Here is a 19,938-nt window from a genome sequence, read left to right as displayed (position 1 = left end):
GATTCTGCCGCAATATTAGCTAACATTTCTTGAGCTAACTCTGGGTGAAGCACTTGGGAAAGCAATTTCTATGCATTATCTTATTTAATATTTCCAGCAACCCAGCAAGCTTTATGCTATTATTACCCTCAAGTTATATAAAATAATGAGACTCACGGAGGTTAGGTCATTGCTAAAGGTCAAACAACTAAGAAGTGAATGAGATGTAAAGCATGTCTGCTGTATGCACATTGAGCACAACAGTCCACAGTGTAGTGTGTCAACCCTTTTCAGTCCGTATCAGCAACCTCTTCTATGCACACCATGGGCTGAGCACTGAATGAGGAGTTGGGATGAGTCATAGCTATTAGTCGTGTGGCCTGTAGTGAGTCATTTGCCTTCTCTGGATCTTAGTTTTCTTATATTCAAAGTGGAGAAAACAGTCTCTTCGTCATCAGGTCGTTGGGAGCACACGATGTGATAACTGTGATAAAAATTGCTTGCAAACTCTCAATGGAGAAATGCACATTAAAGACAATGATGCTGATAATAATAAGATGATCATGATGATAATACACATGTACACATACACACATACTAGAATGAAAACATCTCAGGACTCCTTTAGCTAATTATTGAGAATAATTAGACTAGTGCCTGGTGCCTAGATAGTGTTCAATAAATATGAAGTAAATAAATAATTGTGTAAGGAGAAAGAGCTGATAAGAGAAAACTCTATAGACTCAACCCACTTCAAACAATTGAATCTGGAAATGAATCACCTAAACACACATAAAGTTAGGGTTACGATGAAGGTGAAGGAATCAATAACAAAATAAAGATTCTATACTCATAGTTCTGCTTTACCCTTCAGGAGCTTCAGGATCTATTACAACTAAGGAACTTTACCTACCTAGCAGTTAGCACCATACCTAGCATACAGTAGGTTCTTTGTGCAGTTGTTTTCTTATTGTCTTTCATTTCCTCTTTCTCAATCACTCTCCTTTCTCCTCTCTCTCTCTTCTCTCTCTCTAACGCTTTCTTTCTCTTCTTTTTCCCTTATGTATACATATATTCACTCTCATACACACACACACACACACACATATATATATACATATATATATATATATACACACACTAAGGCAGGGTCTTACTCTTTTGCCCAGGCTGGAGTTCAGTGGCACATCACCACTCACTGCATTCACTGCAGCCTTGACCTCCTGGGCTCAAGAAATCCTCCTATGTCAGTCCCGAGTAGGACTACAGTTGCACACCACCATGCCCAGCTAACTTTTTATTTTTACTTTGTAGAGACAGAGTCTCACTATGTTGCCCAGGTTGGGTCTCAAACTTCTGAGCTTAAGCAAACCTCCCACCACAGCTTCCCAAAGTTCACTCATTTTTCCCCTGTATAGCAAAGTCTGGGAAGGAGAGTGTATTAGTCTGTTTTCACACTGCTGATAAAGGCATAACCAAGACTGAGTAATTTAAAAAGAAAAAGAAGTTTAATGAGCTCCCAGTTCCACATGGCTGGGGAGACCTCATAATCATGGCAGAAGGCAAAAGGCACTTACATGCGGCAGACAAGAGAGAAAATGAAAGCCAAGAGAGAAAAAGAAAACCCTTAAAAAAACCATCAGATATCATGATGAGACTTATTCACTACCACAAGAACAAGGTGGGGGAAACTACCCCCATGATTCAATTATCTCCCACTGAGTCTCTCCCACAACACATAGGAATTATGGGAGCTACAATTCCTAATGAGATCTGGGCAGGACACAACCAAAGTATATCAGAGGGGTCCCTGGATTGATGCCTTGGTGATTACTTGAGGGAGAAATGTGTTGAGTAAGATTTCCTCTGATGATTTCCCACTCAGTCTCATTGTTATAACCAGGAGATTTCAGCTGGCCTCAAAAACCTTGACATGTAGTTGTGCCTCAGAGTTCATTGCATGTAATTTACTATCTCATTCAGTGTGAAGAATCCAATTCGGTGAAAGAATTACACCGAGTTATGATTTTCTAGTCAATTAACTTTTATTAAGATCCACCTGCAAGTTAAGATGATTCATTCATTCATTCATTCATTCATTCATTCAATATAGTTCATGTCCTTCTCACACGGTGGAGGCAGCCCTGTACGGTTGTCTTAGCACTCAAGCTTTTGGCTGGGCTCTTAGATTTGTTTTGCTATCTGATTTTGGGCAAGTCCCCTTAGCTTTATGAGGTATACTTTCTTTAACATTATAATGAGAGCAATAGTTACCACATTAGTTTTCAATAAAATAATGTAGGTTAATAAGTCACATGATAACTGGCATATTAACATTCAAAAATTGTATGTATTAAAAACAACAGTGATAGATTGTGATTAGATGAAATCATTAGTCCACGAGCAAGGTGTCTCCTGTTTTATTTAGGAAAACATTTCAGAAAGGCCTGAAATGTTTATTTTACCTTTGAAACACTTATTTGTCAGAAAAAGGGCAGTGTGTCATCATGTGTATATCATTTGGGCCAAAACACACTGACATAAATAAGTTTCACTGTTGAATATGCTTAGACTTGTAATTTTCTTCTTACTCATAAAAAAAGCTCATGACTTGACCATGGTGTTTCCAGTAAATCACTCAAGTTAGTGACCTTATAGGAGGTCATTTGCACTTTTATCTCCTTTTGCTTTAATATCAATTTGAGTTTACACTCCATTAAAGTGGACTCTTTCAGTGTTTTCCAGTATTCACATCCTGCGGTGAATTGACATCATACATGAAAAAGATCACCCCTTCCTATCCCACCAATGCTTGTAAATGTTTAACAATCAGCTCTGTGGGAGTATAGGTTGGGGAAAGCCCTAATTAGTAACATTAACCAAGTTTCATTTTTCTGAGACAGGGTCTTGCTTGTTGCCCAGGCTGGAGTATAGTGAGGCAATTACAGCTCACTGGAGCCTTGATCTCTGGGCTCAGGTGATTCTCCCACTTCAGCCTCCAGAGTAGCTGGAACCACAGGTGTGTATCATCAGGCCTAGCTAATTTTTTTTTTTTTTTTTTTTGGGTAGAGATGGAGTCTCCCTATGTTGCCCAGGCTGGTCTTGAACTTCTTGGCTCAAGCAATCCTCCCACCTCAGCTTCCCAAAGTGCTGGGATTACAGGTGTGAGCCACTGTGCCCAGCCATTAGCTAAGTTTTGCAGCGTAAATACTACCCATGGCCAATTTCCAGCTACCAATATGACATCATGACCAGGTCAAATTATCAGAAAGTGATGAGTTTTGCATATTTGCTACCTGTGTTTTCAATATAATTTATTTACTTTTAGGTTGATATGTATTAATTTTAATAATGCCTACGTTTAACATCAGCTCTCAAAATTCCTAACAATTTAACAATCAGCTCTTCCAAGCCTATATGTTCTGGCTCCAGGCACCACTGGGTAAAGGACCTATCCAGAATCCAATTCAAGTCTGTCACAAACTGCTCTATGAACTTGGGCCACTAAATTTCTCTAAGGTTGGTTCTGCACATGTAAAGCAGGGTAAGAATCCCTGCCCTTCAGAGACTGTAAGGATTGGAGAAAATGCGCATGTAGCCCATGCACATGAATGGCAGCCTTAGTCATGGTGGCCGTTGTTCTCCTTACTGGGTGATACTAAACTTGCAGGATCATAGGAAAACGTTAAGTCCAGATCAGTGTTTTAAAAAGAGCCCTCTCGCAGAAACAGGATGAATTTTTGAGACTGGAGCAATAAAAGAGGGGTATTGGGCAACCCATTTATATTATTCCCAAAATGCACCACACACAACTCTGGTGGGTCACAAGATGATTTTTGGTGGTACATAAGCGCATATTCCATGTTTTGATAACTTTATATGTATTTTGAGAATTTTATTCTATTTATAATAAATACATTGCCTTCCATTCTTTTCAAAATCCATTGTTTATATATGCACAAATCTTCTTTCTGATTTAATTTTAATATATATGAATGTAAATAAATTTTATTTAAAGCATAACATTCCATAAATACTAAGACAGAAGGTGTTCTATTATTTTGAAAAAGCAGACTGGGATAACATCTGAGGTTTGGGGAGTGACTGGATTGGCAGGGGAGAGCAGAAAGGGGTGGTAAAAGGCTGGGCACATCAAGTAGAGTGAAAACTCAGATCACAATTCAGAAAGTCTGTGACCAAAGAGTTTTGCGTGAGTTAAATTGACTTATTTTACTTCAAAAACTAAGAGCTATGTCTACTTGGGTCAAAAGAAAGACTTTCTACTGAGACGCCAGATGGTAAGCCCAGATAGAAACAGGGGAGAGGCAGAGGCAGTCATGAAATCCCTCCCATCTGATTCTTCAGTGGTTGCTGGCTCCTTGGAAATTGAGTGTTATTCTAAAAGGGACAACCCATGGCCTATGCAGAAAAACCCAAAAACAAAGGGAGAAAGGGATATAAGCAAGGAGAACACACACACACACACACACACACACACACACACTATATATATATATATATATATATGTGCAAAGAAACATAGGGGAATCAGGTAAGTTTTCCCTACACTGATTTTCTAAGTGCTAGCCGGATTCTGTCACTGTCATTTTCTCTACACTGATTTTCTGAGTGCAAGCATGCTAAAAATTCTTTGATAACTTCCCATTATTCCGATCCACATTTTGTTACATGATCTATAAGCCCATCTCTTGGAGAGCTGGCCCATTACTCCAATGCAAACTTTGTTACACCATCTATAAGTCTACCCCTTGGAGAGCTGGCTCCTCACCTCCTGAAACTCTGGGTGCCCTTCTTGCATTCCAGCCACGCTGACCAGGACTCAGTTTCTCACACTCCCCTTGCTCTGTCTCACCCCACAGCCTTTGTGCTTAAAATGTGCTTTGGGCCGCACCTGATCTACTCCCACTTCAGCTCTCAGTTGACTTACCCTTTCCTCAGAGAAAACTTTTCTCATCCCACTGTGAGTAGGACAAGACACCAACCTACATTTTATTATGATATCCTTTAGCCTTCCTTCATGACATTTATCACATGTAACTTCCTGGGCAATTATTTGATTGGCATTTAAGTGTCTGCCTGGGCTGGAAATTCCCTGAGAGTAAGGAGTTCACTGATTTTTCTCACCATTGTACACCCAGTCACTAGTACAGGAATTGCCTAATGGGCATTCAGTAAATATGTGTTTGATTAATAAATAATGAATTAGGTAGTAAAAGAATAAATGAGTATGTGTTGTTAACTATAACAAATTGTTCAAATACCATTTTACTCATTTAACTATTTGTTGATTTGTTGCTTTGCTCCAAGTTTTGTGCTAGCTCCAGAGAAAACTAAGCTGAGAAGCCCCAGCCCCTGGCCTTGAGTTCAGAGTCTAGCAGGAGACACAAAACAAGTCATTAAAATACACTGTGATTGCGTCGTATGGACTTAGGTTGTGATTGAATTATGTACAAGAGATGGCCTAAGAGAACAGTAATGCTGCTAGTTTGCATTTGTTTCATATTGCAGTAAGCATTATCAAGACTTCTGTTTTTAACACTCCTTCCTTGGGATCTGTGACTCAGCCACTTAAAATTAAGACTTTTCCCCCATGGTCTGTGCTCTCCTCCACATGACTCTCTGTTCTTTTGGTCACAGTGTATCTATCATATGTATCTATTGCCAATAATCAAAAATTCCTCTTAAAAAGAGAGTAAGATATCACATCTCTTTATGCTATTTTTAAATGTGTACTTAAAAGTGTTTACAAAGTAAGTTAACCTTAAAATGTCATTTTTAATTGGGAATGGAGGAAGAGGCAGCATCAGAGTTCACAGAGAAATAATTTGGAGTTTTTTCTTATTGGAAAACTCTTCCCGGAGACACAGTTTTAACTAACGTTGAGTATACTCAATGTGTGTAATGTTTATAATTAGCATGTATCCATAATTCTGAAGACCCAGATGAATATTTCTGATGAATACAAGCAACTCACATTATTATAGTGAGAAAGCCCATTGTTGACCTCTTTGGATGAAAAAATTAAGACTCAGAAACTTTCAGAGTCTCACTGAAGTTCACACAGGCAGAAAGTAGCCTTGCCAACTCTTGAAGTCAGTCCTCCGATTCCAAACCATGAGCTCTTTCCAACTACTTCGTGTTATCTTGGTAACTCACATGCACTTTTCTCTAACCATACTTTGATTCTCAGAGCTTTGCAGGCAATCTTAGGAGCTTCAGGACCATGGAGATATTCCATTTGCCAGGCTAGATGATACCTAATAAAAGACTTAGGCTTCCCTTTTCCAGGAAACACACCTCTTCTCTGTTACGTGCTTTTGATTTTGACACTTCCACTTCACAAATTAAGTACTAAGTACCCACCTGCACTGTTAAGGTCAGTATCCTCAAAATTGAAAAGGCAGTGCTTAAAAACATTTTTTTTTGAAACAGAGTCTTGCTCTGTCACCCAGGTTGGAGTGCAGTGGCATGATCTCACTGCAACTTTCACCTCCTGGGTTCAAGCGATTCTTCTGCCTCAGCCTCCAGAGTAGCTTACACTACAGGTGTGTGCCACCAAGCCCAGCTAATTTTTTTTTTTTTTTTTTGAGAGGGAGTTTCACTCTTTGTTGCCCGTGATGAAGTGCAGTGTCATGATCTCGGATCACTGCAACCTCCACCTCCCAGGTTCTAGCAATTATCCTGTCTTAGCCTCCCAAGTAGCTGGGATTACAGGCACCCAGCACCATGCACTGCTATTTTTTTTTTTCTTTTTTTTAGTAGGGACAGGTTTTCACCATGTTGGACAGGCTGGTCTTGAACTCCTGATCTCAGGTGATCCACCAGCCTGGGCTTCCCGAAGTGCTGGGATTATAGGTGTGAGCCAGCATGCCCATCCAATACATTTTTTGAAATAGAGTTTAAGTATGTTTATGTTTTTTGGTCCAGTAATTTCTAGGAATAGATGCTAGAGAAATGATCACAGAAATCTACAAAGATTTAGCCTTAGCTAAAGACTGTTCGCAGATACTTGTGTATCTTTTTATTTTTTGAGACGGAGTCTCACTCTGTCGCCAGGCTGGAATGCAGTGGCACAATCTTGGCTCACTGAAACCTCTACCTCCAGGGTTCAAGCGATTCTTCTGCCTCAGCCTCCTGAGTAGCTGGGACTACAGACACATGCAACCATGCCCAGCTAATTTTTGTAATTTTAGTAGAGACGGGGTTTTACCACTTTGGCCAGAATGGTCTCGATCTCTTAACCTTGTGATCCACCCTCCTCGGCCTCCCAAAGTGCTGGGATTACAGGCATGAGCCACTGTGCCCAGCCTGTATCTTAAACAACAATAACAACAACAAAAAAAAAACTTGGAAACAACTTATACAAACTGCAATCTTTAAAAATAATGTGAATGGATATTTAATATCAAGGAAAAATATTGGCAATTATTAATGTAAAAAATTAGGTTATAAAACAAGATGCACATTATAATTTCATAATTTCTCCTTTTTAAACTATATATTTACCTAGTAAAAACCCTAGAAAAAGATGTCAACTTATTAGTAAGGGTAAACTCTAGGAAGTAGGACTATAAATTATTTCTTCTTTTTCTTCTCCTTCTTCTTCTTTCTTCTTTTTCTTCCTCCTCCCCTCCTCCTCCCATCCTCCTCCCCTTCTCCTCCCCTCCTCCTCCCCCCCTCCTCCTCCCCTCCTCCTCCTCTCCTCTCCTCCTCCTCCCCTCCTCCTCCCCCTCCTCCTCCTCTCCTCTCCTCCTCCTCCCCTCCTCCTCCCCTCCTCCTCCCCCTCCTTCTCCTCTCCTCCTCCCCCTCCTCCTCCTCCTCCTTCTTCTTCCTCTCCTTCCTCCTCTCATCCTTCTTCTTCTACCTCTCCCTCCCTCTCCTCTTCCCCTTTTTCTTTTTTCTTTTCCTCTTGTTCTTTTCCTTTTTCTCCTCCTTCTTCTTCTGTCTCTTCTTTTTCTTCTTCTTCTTTCTTATTTTCAGAAAAATACACGATGAACCTGTATTGTTTCCAGGAGAGAAGAATGGAGGCAAGAATAGAGAAAGAAGATTTACCAATGTGGTGACATAAGGAACAGGCTATATCACTTGATCATGAAATGTTGAACCTGGAAGACACTCTACGAAAGGAGGACTCACCTTTCCTGCACACCATGCACACTTCCCACAGATGACAAATTAACCTGACCAGTCATAGCCAAGACTTGAATCAAAATCTCCTGTCTACAGTCAAGGCTCCTTCTGATAGAAAAATGTATCTATAAAGTATAAATAAGTGTACATATGCAAATATTTCAATTAAGAACTCAGAAGAGTTATGGGAAATAGGAAGGAAAAAGAATGTAAGAGCATATTTATGAGCTCTAGTTAAATATATACAACCTCCAGTCAAATACTATTTATTATTTTTATTATAAATAATAATCTTTATGAATGGGATGAATATTTTCAGACACAAAAAGAGAATTAAAAATCTAAAAATTTAAAAAATGAAAAAGAAAATAAATAAATAAAAGAGAACGAATCCACAAAGAAAAGAGAAGTAACTTATCCCGTGCAGAAAGCACCTCATCAGCCCAGACAAACACTCAGAGAGGCATTTAGCAACAACTTGTAGGAGAAGGATTTCCACTGTATATTTTATGATGTCATTCATCATTCTGTTGAATTGTATATTCAGAGAAATACGGCAAGGCCTATTTCTCTTTCCCAAATCCCTGGATTTTCACTCTCTACCCAACCAAAACCCTGTACTAGAAGACAGAAATTGTCAACTGACTCTATTAACAATTTCAACCCCTAAAACTGTACCCTCAAATGCCATGATTGAAATGTGGACTGTCAGTGCATCTAGAGAACTTAGTGCATTGACAACATAGAGGAGAAGTTTTGTGTCTTCTCCATGGGAATTCCCTACTGAAAGGCAGTGCCTTCTTTTAGATTATCCTTTTATTTTATCCCTGCAACGGGATCCTGTATTCTAGCCAGGATCTCAGTGTGCTTCACAGATGTTACCTAGAGGCCAGTATTCACTTTATCTGTTTTCAGAATTGTTTCTCGTATTAGATGACTAATAAGATTTTAGTGCAACATTGAGGTTTACATTTCAACAAAGCTAACAGCCCAAAATTGTGATGATATTTTGTTCCTCTCCTTCATGAAGGCATTAGTTCTCTGGCCGGGAAAGTGTAGGAGGGGATCATAAAAACCTCAGAACCGCTTGATCTCACCATCTGGAACCTTCTCCCCTGCATTGGCATTGACTAATTCAAAGATCTGAAAGATAACTGTCTTTTGGTTATAAGAAAACTTTGGTTCCCTGGAAGCCAAACTCATTATAAACCTCAGACACATAATTTAAATGGAATTCGGGTTTTAATCTTACTTGTATTAACAAGTAATAAAAACATTAATTAAGGTGTCATTAGTTGCTATTATAAACAAATTTCAAAAATGTATAATGTCCCTCCCAAACACAACAGAAATATTTGCAAATATAAAATCCAAAATGGGTGGTGTTCATCAGCAAGCAGATGTTTTTCTGATTCCAAGAAACGGAGTCCTCCCTCTTGTGGCTCCATCATCTTCAGCATGGAGTTCCCCAGGTTAATGGCTTGTCCATGTCAGCACCAAAACGATAGATAGGAAAGACCATGGAAGAGACCATGAGAGATCTTTAAGCACCAAAACAGAAAGTAGGACATTTCTGATCAAACTTTTTTTCTAAATTTTTTTCATTGACGTGCAACACACGCACACACACACATACACACAGAGAGAGAGAGAGAGCTTGAAAAAAAATTGCAGCTCAAAACATTTTCACAAGCTGAGAACACCCATGTGTCTAGCATGAAGATAAAGAAATAAAATATTATCAGCATCCCAAAAACCTCCCTTTTCGTCCTACTCTGTTCACCTCTCACAAAGGTAAGCACTGTCCTGGCTTTTGCCACCAAAGAACGGTTTTGTCTACAAGTTGAATAATACAAAGTAAACACTTCTATTTCTGCTTTCTCACACATTGTGTTTGCAATATTTATTTCTATTGTCACATGTAGTTGAAGATTACTCATTCCCCTGTGGTAGTATTTCATTTTGTGAATATAACTATATTTCATTTATCCATTCTACTGTCTGATGTATATTAAAGTTGTTTCTAGTTTGAGTCTGCAGCAAGTACTGCTACTATGAATTTTGATGATTGTATATCTATATTTCTGTTTGGAACATTTCTGGTAGAGTAATTGCTGAGTCATAGGACGTGTATATTCAGAGTTAGTCAACAGAGCCAAACAGTTCTCCAAAGAGTTGTACCAGTTTACACTTTGACTAGCAATGTATGAGAATTCTAGTTGCTCCATATCCTTCACTACCATAAAGATATTTATTTATTTTTATTTCAATAAGTTTTTAGGGGAACAGGTGGTGGTTGATTACATGAATAAGTTCTTTAGTGGTGATTTCTGATATTTTGATACACCCATCACCCATGCAATGTACACTGTACCTATTGTGTAGTCTTTTATCCCTCATCCTTCTCCCCCCAACCAGAGTCCTCAAATTCCATTGTATAATTCTTATGCCTTTGAATCTTCTTAGCTTAGCTCCCACTTATGAGTGAAAACATACAATATTTGGTTTACCATTGTGAGTTATTTCACTTAGAATAATGATCTCCAATTCCATCCAGGTTGCACTGAATGCCATTATTTCACTCCTTTTTATGGCTGAGTAGTATTCCATGTTAAATATATACCACATTTTCTTTATCCACTTGATTAGTGGGAATTTGGGCTGGTTCCATATTTTTGCAATTGTGAATTGTGCTGCTATAAACATGTGTGTGCAACTATCTTATAATGACTTCTTTTCCTCTGGTTAGATACTCAGAATTGGGATTGCTGGATCAAATGGTAGATCTACTTTTATTTCTTTAAGGAATCGCCACACTATTTTCCATAGTGGTTGTACTAGTTTACATTCCTATCAACAGTGTAAAAGTGCTCCCTTTTCAGCACATCCCCACCAATATCTATTATATTTTGATTTTTTTTTTATTATGGCCTTTCTTGCAGGAGTAAGGTGGTATCTCATTGTGGTTTTAATTTGCATTTCCCTGATAATTAGTGATGTCAAGAATTTTCTCATGTATTTTTTGGGGTTCTTGGTCATAAAGTCTTTGCCTAAGCCAATGTCTAGAAGGGTTTTTCTGGTTATCTTCTAGAATATTTATGGTTTCATGTTTTATATTTAAATCTTTGATCCATCTTGAGTTAATTTTTTTTATAGCATGAGAAATGAGGATCCAGCTTCCTTCTTCTACATGTGGCTTGTCAATTATCCCAGTAATATTTGTTGAATAGGGTGTCCTTTCCCTGCTTTATATTTTTGTTTGCTTTGTCAAAGGTCACCTGACTATATTAGGCTTTATTTCTGGGTTCTCTATTCTGTTCCATTGGTCTATATACCTATTTTTATACCAGTATTATGCTGTTTTGGTGCCTATGGCCTTACAGTACAGTTTGAAGTGAGGTAATGTGATGCCTCTAGATTTGTTCTTTTTGCTTAGTCTTGTTTTGGCTCTTTTTTGGTTCCATATAAATTTTAGTATTGTTTTTGCTAGTTCTGTGAAGAATGATGGTATTTTGATGGGAATTGCACTGAATATGTAGATTGCTTTTGGCAGTACAGTAATTTTTGACAATACCTATTTTACCCATCCATGAGCATGGGATATGCTTCCATTTGTTTGTGTTGTCTACAATTTCTTTCAGCAGTGTTTTGTAGTTTTCCTTGTAGAGGTCTTCCATCTCCTTGGTTAAGTATATTCCTAAGTATTTTACTTTTTTGCAGCTATTGTAAAAGGGGTTGAGTTCTTGATTTGATTCTCAGCTTGGTCTCAGTTGGTGTATAGCAAAGCTACTCATTTTTGTACATTAATTCTGTGTCCTGAAACTTTACTGAATTCATTTACAAGTTATAGGAAGTTTTTTGATGACTCTTCAGGGTTTTCTAGGTATACAATCATGTCATCAGCAAACGGCAACAGTTTGACTTCCTCATTACCAATTTGAATGCCCTTTACTTCTTTCTTTTGTCTGATTGCTCTGGCTAGGACTTACAGGACTATATTGAAGAGGAGTGGTGAGAGTGGGTATCCTTGTCTTATTCCACTTCTCAGGGGTAATGCTTTCAACTTTTCCCAGTTCAGTGTAACACTGGCTGTGGGTTTGTTATAGGTGGTTTTTATTATCCTAAGTTATTTCCCTTCTATGCTGATTTTGCTGAGGGTTTTAATCATAAAAGGATGCTGGATTTCATTAAATATTTTTCTGCATCTATTGAGATGATCCTATGATTTTTCCTTTTAATTCTGTTTATATGGTATATTACATTTATCAACTTGAGGATATTAAATCATTCCTGCTTCCCTGGTGTGAAACTTGCTTGATCATGGTGGATAATCTTTTTTTTAAATTGAATTTTAGGTTTGGAGGTACATGTGAAGAACATGCAAGATTGTTGCATAGGTACACATGTGGCAGTGTGATTTGCTGCCTTCCTCCCCATCACCTATATCTGGCATTTCTCCCCATGCTCTCTCTCCCCAACTACCCACCCCTCGCTGTCCCTCCCCTGTTTCCCCCCGACAGACCCCAGTGTGTGATGCTCCCCTCCCTGTGTCCATGTGTTCTCATTGTTCAACAACCACCTATGAGTGAGAACATGCGGTGTTTGATTTTCTGTTCTTGTGTCAGTTTGCTAACATGCTGTTGGATTCTGTTAGCTAGTATTTTGTTGAGGATTTGCATCTATGTTCATCAGGGACATGGATTTGTAGTTTTCTTTTTGTGTTGTATTCTTCCCTGGTTTTGGTATTAGGGTGATACTGGCTTTATAGAATGATTTAGGTAGGATTCCCTCTTCCCTTATCTTGTAGAATAGTATCAATAGGATTGATATTAATTCTTCTTTGAATGTTTGATGTAATTCAGCTGTGAAGCTGTCTGGTCCTGGACTTTCTTTTGTTGGTAACTTTTAAATTATCATTGCAATCTCACTGCATGTTGCTCTGTTAAGAATTTCTATGTCTTCTTGGTTTAATCTAGAAGGGTTGTATATTTCCAATAATTTATCCATCTCCTCTAGGTTTTCTAGTTTATGCACATAAAGATGTTCATAGTAGTCTTCAATGATCTTTTGTATTTCTGTGATATGGGTTGTAATATCTTCCATTTCATATCTAATTGACCTTATTTGGATCTTCTCTCTTCTTTTCTTGGTTAAGCTCCTCTAATGCCCTGTCTTTAGTATTTTTTGTTTGTTTCCATTTCATTTAGTTCTGCTTTGATCTTTGTTATTTCTTTTCTTCCTTCTGCTGAGTTCGGGTTTAGTTTGTTCTTGTTTCTCCAGTTTCTTATGTGACCTTAGATTGTTTATTTGCTCTCTATCAGACTTTTTGATGTAGACATTTAATGCTATGAACTTTCCCCTTAGCACCACTTTTGCTGCATCCCAGAGATTTTGATAGGTTGCATCACTATTATTGTTCAGTTCAAACAATTTTTTAAATTTCCATCTTCATTTCATTATTGACCCAACTGTTATTCAGGAGCAGGTTGTTTAATTTCCATACATTTGCATGGCTTTGATGGTACCTTTTGGAGTTGATTTCCAATTTTATTCCACTGTGGTCTGAGAAAGTGCTTGATATAATTTTGAATTTCTCAAATATATTGAGACTTGTTTTGTGGCCTATCCTATGGTCTATCTTAGAAAGTGTTCCATGTGTTGATTAATAGAATGTATATTCTGCAGTTACTGGGTAGAATGGTCCATAAATATCTGCTAAGTCCATTTGTTCTAAGGTATAGTTTGTGTCTATTGTTTCTTTGTTGACTTTCTGTCTTGATTACTTGTGTAGTGCTCTCAGTGGAGTATTGAAGTCCCCACTATAGTGTGTTGCTGTCTATCTCATTTCTTAGATCTAGTAGTAATTGTCTTATAAATTTGAGAGTGCCAGTGTTAGATTCATATATATTGAGGATTGTGATATTTTCTTACTGGACTAATTATTTTATCATTATACAGTGTCCCTCTTCATCTTTTTTTAATGTTCTTGTTTTAAATTTGTTTTGTTTTGTCTGACATAAAATGACTACTCCTGCTTGCTTTTGGTGTCCATTTGCATGGAATATCTTTTTTCACCCCTTTCCCTTAAGTTTATGTGAGTCCTTATGTGTCAAGTGAGTCTCTTGAAGATAGCAAATACTTTGTTGAGTTCTTATCCATTCTGCCATTCTGTAATTTTTACATGGAGCATTTAGGCCATTTACATTCAATGTTAATATTGAGATGTGAGGTACTATTCGATTCATCATGCCATTTGTTGCTTGAATACCTTGTGTATTTTTTCAGTGTTATTGTTTTATAGGTCCTGTGATATTTATTAAGTATCTTCTATTTTGGTATATTTTGAGGATTTGTTTCAAGATTTAGACCTTTTAGCATTTCTTGTAGCACTGGCTTGGTAGTGGTGAATTCTCTCAGCATTTGTTTGTCTAAAGAAGACTGTATTTTTCCTTCATTTATAAAGCTTAGTTTCACTGATACAGAATTCTTGGCTGATAATTTTTTTGTTTATGGAGGCTAAAGATAAGACCCTAATTCCTTCTGGCTGGTAGAGTTTCTGCTAAGAAATCTGCTGTGAATCTGATAGGTTTTCCTTTATAGGTTACCTGATGCTTTTGACTCGCAGCTCTTAAGATTCTTTCCTTCATCTTAACTTTACATAACTTGATGACTATGTGTCTAGGCTATGATCTAAGTGTGTCTTTGATATCCAGAAGTTGTAATAATTTTTTATTTATGCTATCTATTTCACTGGAGATTTTTTCCATTCATATCTGTATCATGTTTTTTATTTCTGGAAGTAGTATTAAATAGCACCTTTCTCTGGTGGCTCTTTGATTGGCTTATTGATCAACCTTCTGAATTCTTTTTTGGCAATTTGGAGATTTTGTCTTGGTTTGGCTCCCTTGCTTTTTCATATTATCAAAATCGTTTTTCTGGTTCCTTGTCATTTGGGTAGACTATGTCAGAAGGAAGATCTGGGGCTCAAATGTTGCTGTTCAGATTTTTTTGTCTCACAGGTGTTCTCCCTCGATGTGATGCTCCCCCCTTTCCCCTATGGATAGGGCTTCATCAGAGCTGAACTGCAGTAACTGTTATTTCTCTTCTGGATCTAGCCACCCACTGGAGCTACTGGACTCCAGGCTAATACTGGGGAGTGTCTGCAAAGAGTTCTATGATGTAATCTGTCTTCAGGTTTCTAAGCTGTGGATCCTAGCACTGGCTCCAGTGGAGGTAGCAGGGAAGTGAAGTGTATTCTGTGAGGGTCCTTGGTTGTATTTTTGTTAAGTGTGCTGGTTTTGTGTCGGATGGCCTCCAGCCAGGAGGTGGTCCTTCAAGAGCACATCAGCTGTGATTGTACAGGGAGGATACAAGCTTACACTAGGGTCACCTTTGGATAAGTATTCAGGTTTCTCAGGTGGTGGGCAGGGCCATAGAGCTCCCAAAGATTATGCTTTTTGTGTCTTCAGCTATGAGGGTGAGTAGAAAAAGACCATCAAGTGGGGACAGGCGTGTCTGAGCTCAGACACTCCTTGGGTTAGGCTTGCTGTGGCTGCTGTAGGGTGTAGGGGTGTGGTTCCCAGGCCAATGGAGTTACTTCTCAGGAGGATTATGGCTGTCTCTGCTGCTTCAGCCAGTTCACCAGGGAAGTGAGGGAAAGCCAGCAGTCATGGGCCTCACCCAGCTCCCACACAGCTTGCGGTATGAAAGACCAGTCTCACTCCCACCATGCCCCGCCTGTGGCACCAACTTTATTTCCAGTTCTTGTTGAGAACTTGCCCCAGGCTACAAGCCTCTCAGGTGAGAAAGCAAGCTGACTCACAGTTCCTTGGCTGTCCCACGGAGCCTGCAAGTGTGATCCACCTCCTTCAAAGCCTCTGGGGATTCTCTTGGCTTCCTGGTATATTTCTGTGGTAGTTCTTACAGGAAAAAAACTCACAGTGTGGATTTCCACGTGCTGCTCTGTCCCTCTGAGTAGGAGCTGCAAGTTAGTCCTGCCATTTTTTCCACCATTCCCATTTTTATGAAGCTCTTCCTTGTTTTCTATTTCTGATCACATTCCATTGGTCAGCTTTAGTCACATGATTACATCTAAATGCAAGGGAGACTGGGAAATGTAGGTTGTGTGCCCAGGAAGAATAGGTCACAGTGTGGTATACTGCCACAATATGCAAATATGTTAAAAATCAGCCCAATAACAATAAAATGACAGCTCCCAGAGCATTCCCTCGAGGCTGGAGAAATGAAGCCTACTCTCTCCTAACTGCATATTTGGTCCTACACAGGAATCCCTGAACAGAATAAACATGTTGTAAGTTTTTCTGTCTAAGAATGTTTAATTGCTACCACAGGACTTCTCTTCCTAAGAAATGAAAGTAAAGAGATGAATTTCATGGGGAAATAAAGGCATGTTTGAGGAAATAATTGAAGGAGAAAAACATTATCAAAATATCCTTGAGTTAGTTTAAAAATGTAATTTACCCAAAGCCACATTCCTCATTCAGTCAACTAATTTGGACTTTACCCTAACTAGTTAAGAAACCATGGCTATTAATAAGAGATTTTGTAGTATTAATTATCCTAGTGAGTCCCTATTTATAATATATTCTGTCCCAGACTAAATAGATACCTCATGATAGAAAAAAAAAGAAGGAAGAAAAGAAGGGAGGGAGGGTGGAAAGAAGAAAATAAGGAAGAAAGGAAAAGAGGGAGACAGAGAGGGAGAGAAGAAAGGAAGTTAGAAGAAAAGAAGGAAGAAAGGAAACAGGTCCCTTTCTGTATCAGTTGTAAATCCCCTCACTTCTTTGCTGGGGAACTACAATTGGCTTCTAAAACCAGCCTCTCTGGTCTAATGACAATGACAAAAAGTAACTCTGAGTAAGGAAACCCAAAAGTACTTGAAACCACTTTACAACCCCCATTCAGTAATTTGGTTCTGTGAAAAAATATTCATTGCAACAAAATATTCTTAACTCCTACAGTAAGATATCCAGCCCTCATGGGAATTTGATTTTTTTCTAAGGGTGGAAGTGAAGAGATGCATTATTTTTTATCAGTTTTTAAAACGGATTTTATGACTGTAAGCATGAAGGAATAGTTCTGGCAGAAAAACACCTTCACTCTAATTAAAGTCCAACTGAGATTCTTGATGTCATAGGGTATGAAGTGAGGAACAAAGGGATTTTGCTCCTGTATTATGCATGTCTGCCTAAAACCAAATACACACACTTTCTTGTTCCCTTCAATCTGACCCATCATCCAAGAAATGCTAACACTGAGATACAGACTTCCCCATCATATATTTTAAATATCACCTGATATCAGAAGAGTGCATTTAATAAACACTGCTAATGAAATTACATCCTCAGGAAGCAGTTTCATTGGACATTTGATCAAGATTAGATGTGTTCAGATTCTTTGAGCCAATGATTGAACTTCTGACCTCATTTCAAAGGAAATATTCTTAATTTCAGGAAATAAAGGTCTTATACATAAATGTTTGTTGTAGAGGTGATTATGATAACAACTACAAACTATAGAGATTTGTTAAATTAATTTATCATCTAGAATGTAATGATGATTGAAATTATGTATAGCTCCAATCATATGTAAATCCTTACAAATTTTGAATTAGTAAACTTATAATAATTGATGAAGAGCTCTACTGCCAAAAGAATTGGGCCTTCAGGCTGTAGCTTTAAGTGAACACATTAGTATGTGTTTTCTGAATGGTACAATATTGTATTTCTGTTTCTAAGGGTGTGGCATTTTGATGACTTTACATTTGAGAATGGGTTGAAATTTAATTTAGGTATCACTTTGAAAGTGAGATCATTTTGCAATAACTTGAAGACACGCTTAAAAGATAATGTTAATTGAAAAAAAAGCAGGAAAAAATTGTTAGTATAATCTGGTAACAAAACTGAAACCAAAAAATGAAATACAAGTAAAACTGTTTAAAAAAAATGTTTATTTTTCACAATTTTTCCTCTTCTTTCAAAATTTCTTCAAGAAAAAATTAAAATATTTCTTGAAAAGGAGTATAAATATATAGAAATTTGCAAAAAAAATGCCTCTTAGGTCTATACTTTCTCACAGGTCAACTGCATGTATTGTAATTATAAGGATCACTTAGGTTAGATGAAGCCTGATACTAGCCATGTGTCCACGATGCTTTTTTATGAAACTCAGGATGCCTCATTCCCAGTGGTAGTGTGAGCCCATATTAGTCATTCTCATGCTACTAATAAAAACATACTTGAGACTGAGTACTTTATAAAGAAAAAGAGGTTTAATAGACACCCAGTTCCACGTGGCTGGGGAAGCCCTACAACCATGGCATAAGGTGAAAAAAGGGAAAGACACGTCTTATGTGGTAGCAGTGATAGAGAGAGCATGTGCAGGGGCACTCCCACGTATAAAACCATCAGATATCCTGAGACTTACTCACTTTCACGACAACAGCATGGGAAAGAGATATCCTGAGACTTACTCACTTTCACGACAACAGCATAGGAAAGACTCACACCCATGATTCAATTACCTCCCACCAGGTCCCTCTCATGACACGTGGGAATTATGGGAGCTACAATTTGAGATTTGGGTGGGGACACAGCCAAATCACATCACAGCCCTTACAAGGGGCAAACGTCCAATAATTAGAAGAACCTCCCTAAGCCCCGCAATCAAGTCTTCCACGTCCACAGCCACACGACACATATCTATGATGATGCTGCTGATTGAAGATCAACTTAGAAAAGGGACGCCAACAAGAATTGCATTCTTCCTCAACTCTGCAGCTCTCTTTTACCTTCCTTCTAGAAACAATTTCTCAGTGTGAGGAAATCTGGGGTGGCAAAAGGATCAGAATTTGCCTTTTCCCTTCCTCTTTAATTTGAATGTGCCCTGGCAAGCAGATTGAAGCCACTGCAAGGCACGCTGAGTCAAGTCTCTTTTTATTAACCTCTTTATTGCTCTTGCGGGCAGCTTGCGGTTTTGTTTCTCTTTCAGTGCCAGTGGCACCCAGCCTATCTTTAGTCAGGACCTCCTGCACCATTCTAAAAGAACATTTTTTTTTTCCTCTCCTGCATTTAATCATATTCTCTGCCACCACATTTTAAAAGAAGTGATCTAGGTCCAATCCAGCTGGAGATGCAATAGCCTCTCTGTCCCTAGAGTTCTGATAGAGGAACACTTACCTTCAGATTGGGAAGCATCTCATGGATCCTGTTCACCTGTGATCCCACTCCAGCCCCAATTCCTCACTCATCTCAAAAATTTGGATACAGTGTTTGTTTGGAGAAGGTGCAACACAGAGCTGTTATGTCACTTCGTCAGTGCAACGATATTTCTTGAGAACCCACTGGGTGTCGGGCAGTGTATTAGCTGCTAAAAATGTGGCCATGGAGACATACCTTAAACAAATTATTTCAGTCAGTTATTAAGTCATCACCTCAACTGTTCAGGGTGCTACAGGAGTGTCTCACAGGAAGACATACTTTAAGGCAGTGACTTTCCACTAGGGGCAATTTTGTCCCCCCAGAGACATTAGGCAATGTCTGAAGACATTGCTGGTTGTTACATGAGGGAAGGTGGAGAAATGAATGGGAGTGCTACCGACATTGAGAAGTTAGAGGCTAAGAGGCTGCTAAACATCCTATCATGTAGGATTTTTGGAGGTTTGGGGGTGGAGGAGCTACAGGACAGGCCCCCACTCCTCAACTACTGACAACAAAGAATTATCTGGTAATTGTATCAAGATTAAGAAACCATGGTAAATTTCCAAACTTAAGCAGGCAAAGAATCACC

Source organism: Aotus nancymaae, unplaced genomic scaffold, assembly GCF_030222135.1.
Source record: "Aotus nancymaae isolate 86718 unplaced genomic scaffold, 86718_ANA_hifiasm-v0.15.2.pri h1tg000036l, whole genome shotgun sequence".
Taxonomy (NCBI): Eukaryota; Metazoa; Chordata; class Mammalia; order Primates; family Aotidae; genus Aotus; species Aotus nancymaae.
This window is presented reverse-complemented; position numbering follows the sequence as displayed.